Source organism: Syngnathus leptorhynchus, unplaced genomic scaffold, assembly GCF_054491065.1.
Source record: "Syngnathus leptorhynchus isolate UIUO unplaced genomic scaffold, UIUO_Slep HiC_scaffold_108, whole genome shotgun sequence".
In the NCBI taxonomy this organism is placed as follows: Eukaryota; Metazoa; Chordata; class Actinopteri; order Syngnathiformes; family Syngnathidae; genus Syngnathus; species Syngnathus leptorhynchus.
Window position 1 is genome coordinate 251,207 of NW_028232075.1, and position 6,294 is coordinate 257,500.

The following is a 6,294-nucleotide window of genomic DNA, read 5'->3' on the forward strand; positions in this document are numbered from 1 at the left end:
GTGGAGCTCCAGCACCCTCCCTGCCTATGGAAGTGTGGAGCTCCAGCACCCTCCCTGCCTATGGAAGTGTGGAGCTCCAGCACCCTCCCTGCCTATGGAAGTGTGGAGCTCCAGCACCCTCCGTGCCTAGGGAAGTGTGGAGCTCCAGCACCCTCCGTGCCTATGGAAGAGCCACCTCCGCGGGCATGCTGCTCAACCACGCCGGCCCAGAGTTCCAGCCGCTCGGCTACACTCTCTCACAAGCCCCGCCTGGAGCTCCCCAGCCCGCCCCTGGTACCTCAACTACCGAGGCCAGCCGCTCGACCAGGCCGGCCCAGAGTTCCAGCCGCTCGGATAAGCTCTGTCACTCTCCCGCTAAGCAGCCACCGGTAACGGGGAAATGTCGCCGCCTTGTGGACACGCCGTTGTAAATGAATGGGCTTTCGCACTTAGTGCAATTTTCGCCAGCTCCGTGGCTGCAAGTATGGAGCTATGGAGCTATGGAGCCACCAGACAGGCTGGAGCTCTGGAGCTATGGAAGTATGGAGCTCTGGAGCTATGGAGCTATGGAGCTATGGAGCTCTGGGGCTATGGAGCTATGGAGCTATGGAGCTCTGGAGCTCTGGTGCTATGGAGCTCTGGAGCTCTGGTGCTATGGAGCTATGGAGCTATGGAGCTATGGAGCTATGGAGCTATGGAAGTCTGGAGCTATGGAAGTATGGAGCTATGGAAGTATGGAGCTATGGAGCTATGGAGCTATGGAGCCACCAGCCAGCACCCTCCGTGGCTCAACCACGCCGGCCCAGAGTTCCAGCCGCTCGGCTTCACTCTCTCACAAGCCCCGCCTGGAGCTCCCCAGCCCGCCCCTGGTACCTCAACTACCGAGGCCAGCCGCTCGACCAGGCCGGCCCAGAGTTCCAGCCGCTCGGCTTCACTCTCTCACAAGACCCGCCTGGAGCTCCCCGGCCCACCCCTGGTACCTCAACTACCGAGGCCAGCCGTTCGACCACGCCGGCGCAGAGTTCCAGCCGCTCGGATAAGCTCTGTCACTCTCCTGCCGCGCAGCCACCGGTAACGGGGAAATGTCGCCGCCTTGTGGACACGCCCTTGTAAATGAATGGGCTTTCGCACTTAGTGCAATTTTCGCCAACTCTCTGACTGGAGCTATGGAAGTATGGAGCTATGGAGCCACCAGCCACCCAGGCTGGAGCTATGGAGCTCTGGTGCTATGGAGCTCTGGTGCTATGGAGCTATGGAGCTCTGGAGCTCTGGTGCTATGGAGCTATGGAGCTCTGGAAGTATGGAGCTATGGAGCTCTGGAGGTATGGAGCTATGGAGCCCTGGAGCCCTGGAGCTATGGAGCCCTGGAGCTATGGAGCCCTGGAGCCCTGGAGCTATGGAGCCCTGGAGCTATGGAGCTATGGAGCTCTGGTGCTATGGAGCTATGGAGCTCTGGTGCTATGGAGCTATGGAGCTCTGGTGCTATGGAGCTATGGAGCTCTGGTGCTATGGAGCTATGGAGCTCTGGTGCTATGGAGCTATGGAGCTGGTGCTATGGAGCTATGGAGCTCTGGTGCTATGGAGCTATGGAGCTCTGGTGCTATGGAGCTCTGGTGCTATGGAGCTATGGAGCTCTGGTGCTATGGAGCTATGGAGCTCTGGAGCTCTGGTGCTATGGAGCTATGGAGCTCTGGTGCTATGGAGCTATGGAGCTCTGGTGCTATGGAGCTATGGAGCTCTGGTGCTATGGAGCTATGGAGCTCTGGTGCTATGGAGCTATGGAGCTCTGGTGCTATGGAGCTATGGAGCTATGGAGCTCTGGTGCTATGGAGCTATGGAGCTCTGGTGCTATGGAGCTATGGAGCTCTGGTGCTATGGAGCTATGGAGCTCTGGTGCTATGGAGCTCTGGTGCTATGGAGCTATGGAGCTCTGGTGCTATGGAGCTCTGGAGCTCTGGAGGTATGGAGCTATGGAGCCACCAGCCAGCACCCTCCGTGGCTGGATCAATGGAAGTGTTTTAGGTACCAGGCAGCCAAAGGGCCGAGGCCTCACGCTCGACCACGCCGGCGCAGAGTTCCAGCCGCTCGGATAAGCTCTGTCACTCACCCGCCGCGCAGCCACCGGTAACGGGGAAATGTCGCCGCCTGGCGGACACGCCGTTGTAAATGAATGGGCTTTCGCACTTAGTGCAATTTTCGCCAACTCTCTGACTGGAGCTATGGAAGTATGGAGCTATGGAGCCACCAGCCACCCAGGCTGGAGCTATGGAGCCATGGAGCTCTGGTGCTATGGAGCTCTGGAGGTATGGAGCTATGGAGCTATGGAGCTCTGGTGCTATGGAGCTCTGGAGGTATGGAGCTATGGAGCCCTGGAGCCCTGGAGCTATGGAGCCCTGGAGCTATGGAGCCCTGGAGCTATGGAGCCCTGGAGCTATGGAGCTATGGAGCTATGGAGCTCTGGTGCTATGGAGCTATGGAGCTCTGGTGCTATGGAGCTATGGAGCTCTGGTGCTATGGAGCTATGGAGCTCTGGTGCTATGGAGCTATGGAGCTATGGAGCCACCAGCCAGCACCCTCCGTGGCTGGATCAATGGAAGTGTTTTAGGTACCAGGCAGCCAAAGGGCCGGGGCCTCACGCTCGACCACGCCGGCGCAGAGTTCCAGCCGCTCGGATAAGCTCTGTCACTCACCCGCCGCGCAGCCACCGGTAACGGGGAAATGTCGCCGCCTGGCGGACACGCCGTTGTAAATGAATGGGCTTTCGCACTTAGTGCAATTTTCGCCAACTCTCTGACTGGAGCTATGGAAGTATGGAGCTATGGAGCCACCAGCCACCCAGGCTGGAGCTATGGAGCTCTGGAGGTATGGAGCTATGGAGCCCTGGAGCTATGGAGCTCTGGTGCTATGGAGCTATGGAGCTCTGGTGCTATGGAGCTATGGAGCTCTGGTGCTATGGAGCTATGGAGCTCTGGTGCTATGGAGCTATGAAGCTCTGGTGCTATGGAGCTATGGAGCTCTGGTGCTATGGAGCTATGGAGCTCTGGTGCTATGGAGCTATGGAGCTCTGGTGCTATGGAGCTATGGAGCTCTGGTGCTATGGAGCTATGGAGCTATGGAGCTCTGGTGCTATGGAGCTATGGAGCTCTGGTGCTATGGAGCTATGGAGCTCTGGTGCTATGGAGCTATGGAGCTCTGGTGCTATGGAGCTCTGGTGCTATGGAGCTATGGAGCTCTGGTGCTATGGAGCTCTGGAGCTCTGGAGGTATGGAGCTATGGAGCCACCAGCCAGCACCCTCCGTGGCTGGATCAATGGAAGTGTTTTAGGTACCAGGCAGCCAAAGGGCCGAGGCCTCACGCTCGACCACGCCGGCGCAGAGTTCCAGCCGCTCGGATAAGCTCTGTCACTCACCCGCCGCGCAGCCACCGGTAACGGGGAAATGTCGCCGCCTTGTGGACACGCCGTTGTAAATGAATGGGCTTTCGCACTTAGTGCAATTTTAGCCAACTCTCTGACTGGAGCTATGGAAGTATGGAGCTATGGAGCCACCAGCCACCCAGGCTGGAGCTATGGAGCTATGGAGCTCTGGTGCTATGGAGCTATGGAGCTCTGGTGCTATGGAGCTATGGAGCTCTGGTGCTATGGAGCTATGGAGCTCTGGTGCTATGGAGCTATGGAGCTCTGGTGCTATGGAGCTATGGAGCTCTGGTGCTATGGAGCTATGGAGCTCTGGTGCTATGGAGCTATGGAGCTCTGGTGCTATGGAGCTATGGAGCTCTGGTGCTATGGAGCTATGGAGCTCTGGTGCTATGGAGCTATGGAGCTCTGGTGCTATGGAGCTATGGAGCTATGGAGCTCTGGTGCTATGGAGCTATGGAGCTCTGGTGCTATGGAGCTATGGAGCTCTGGTGCTATGGAGCTATGGAGCTCTGGTGCTATGGAGCTATGGAGCTATGGAGCTCTGGTGCTATGGAGCTATGGAGCTCTGGTGCTATGGAGCTATGGAGCTCTGGTGCTATGGAGCTATGGAGCTCTGGTGCTATGGAGCTCTGGTGCTATGGAGCTATGGAGCTCTGGTGCTATGGAGCTCTGGAGCTCTGGAGGTATGGAGCTATGGAGCCACCAGCCAGCACCCTCCGTGGCTGGATCAATGGAAGTGTTTTAGGTACCAGGCAGCCAAAGGGCCGAGGCCTCACGCTCGACCACGCCGGCGCAGAGTTCCAGCCGCTCGGATAAGCTCTGTCACTCACCCGCCGCGCAGCCACCGGTAACGGGGAAATGTCGCCGCCTGGCGGACACGCCGTTGTAAATGAATGGGCTTTCGCACTTAGTGCAATTTTCGCCAACTCTCTGACTGGAGCTATGGAAGTATGGAGCTATGGAGCCACCAGCCACCCAGGCTGGAGCTATGGAGCCATGGAGCTCTGGTGCTATGGAGCTCTGGAGGTATGGAGCTATGGAGCTATGGAGCTCTGGTGCTATGGAGCTCTGGAGGTATGGAGCTATGGAGCCCTGGAGCCCTGGAGCTATGGAGCCCTGGAGCTATGGAGCCCTGGAGCTATGGAGCCCTGGAGCTATGGAGCTATGGAGCTATGGAGCTCTGGTGCTATGGAGCTATGGAGCTCTGGTGCTATGGAGCTATGGAGCTCTGGTGCTATGGAGCTATGGAGCTCTGGTGCTATGGAGCTATGGAGCTATGGAGCCACCAGCCAGCACCCTCCGTGGCTGGATCAATGGAAGTGTTTTAGGTACCAGGCAGCCAAAGGGCCGGGGCCTCACGCTCGACCACGCCGGCGCAGAGTTCCAGCCGCTCGGATAAGCTCTGTCACTCACCCGCCGCGCAGCCACCGGTAACGGGGAAATGTCGCCGCCTGGCGGACACGCCGTTGTAAATGAATGGGCTTTCGCACTTAGTGCAATTTTCGCCAACTCTCTGACTGGAGCTATGGAAGTATGGAGCTATGGAGCCACCAGCCACCCAGGCTGGAGCTATGGAGCTCTGGAGGTATGGAGCTATGGAGCCCTGGAGCTATGGAGCTCTGGTGCTATGGAGCTATGGAGCTCTGGTGCTATGGAGCTATGGAGCTCTGGTGCTATGGAGCTATGGAGCTCTGGTGCTATGGAGCTATGAAGCTCTGGTGCTATGGAGCTATGGAGCTCTGGTGCTATGGAGCTATGGAGCTCTGGTGCTATGGAGCTATGGAGCTCTGGTGCTATGGAGCTATGGAGCTCTGGTGCTATGGAGCTATGGAGCTATGGAGCTCTGGTGCTATGGAGCTATGGAGCTCTGGTGCTATGGAGCTATGGAGCTCTGGTGCTATGGAGCTATGGAGCTCTGGTGCTATGGAGCTCTGGTGCTATGGAGCTATGGAGCTCTGGTGCTATGGAGCTCTGGAGCTCTGGAGGTATGGAGCTATGGAGCCACCAGCCAGCACCCTCCGTGGCTGGATCAATGGAAGTGTTTTAGGTACCAGGCAGCCAAAGGGCCGAGGCCTCACGCTCGACCACGCCGGCGCAGAGTTCCAGCCGCTCGGATAAGCTCTGTCACTCACCCGCCGCGCAGCCACCGGTAACGGGGAAATGTCGCCGCCTTGTGGACACGCCGTTGTAAATGAATGGGCTTTCGCACTTAGTGCAATTTTCGCCAACTCTCTGACTGGAGCTATGGAAGTATGGAGCTATGGAGCCACCAGCCACCCAGGCTGGAGCTATGGAGCTATGGAGCTCTGGTGCTATGGAGCTATGGAGCTCTGGTGCTATGGAGCTATGGAGCTCTGGTGCTATGGAGCTATGGAGCTCTGGTGCTATGGAGCTATGGAGCTCTGGTGCTATGGAGCTATGGAGCTCTGGTGCTATGGAGCTATGGAGCTCTGGTGCTATGGAGCTATGGAGCTCTGGTGCTATGGAGCTATGGAGCTCTGGTGCTATGGAGCTATGGAGCTCTGGTGCTATGGAGCTATGGAGCTATGGAGCTCTGGTGCTATGGAGCTATGGAGCTCTGGTGCTATGGAGCTATGGAGCTCTGGTGCTATGGAGCTATGGAGCTCTGGTGCTATGGAGCTATGGAGCTATGGAGCTCTGGTGCTATGGAGCTATGGAGCTCTGGTGCTATGGAGCTATGGAGCTCTGGTGCTATGGAGCTATGGAGCTCTGGTGCTATGGAGCTCTGGTGCTATGGAGCTATGGAGCTCTGGTGCTATGGAGCTCTGGAGCTCTGGAGGTATGGAGCTATGGAGCCACCAGCCAGCACCCTCCGTGGCTGGATCAATGGAAGTGTTTTAGGTACCAGGCAGCCAAAGGGCCGAGGCCTCACGCTC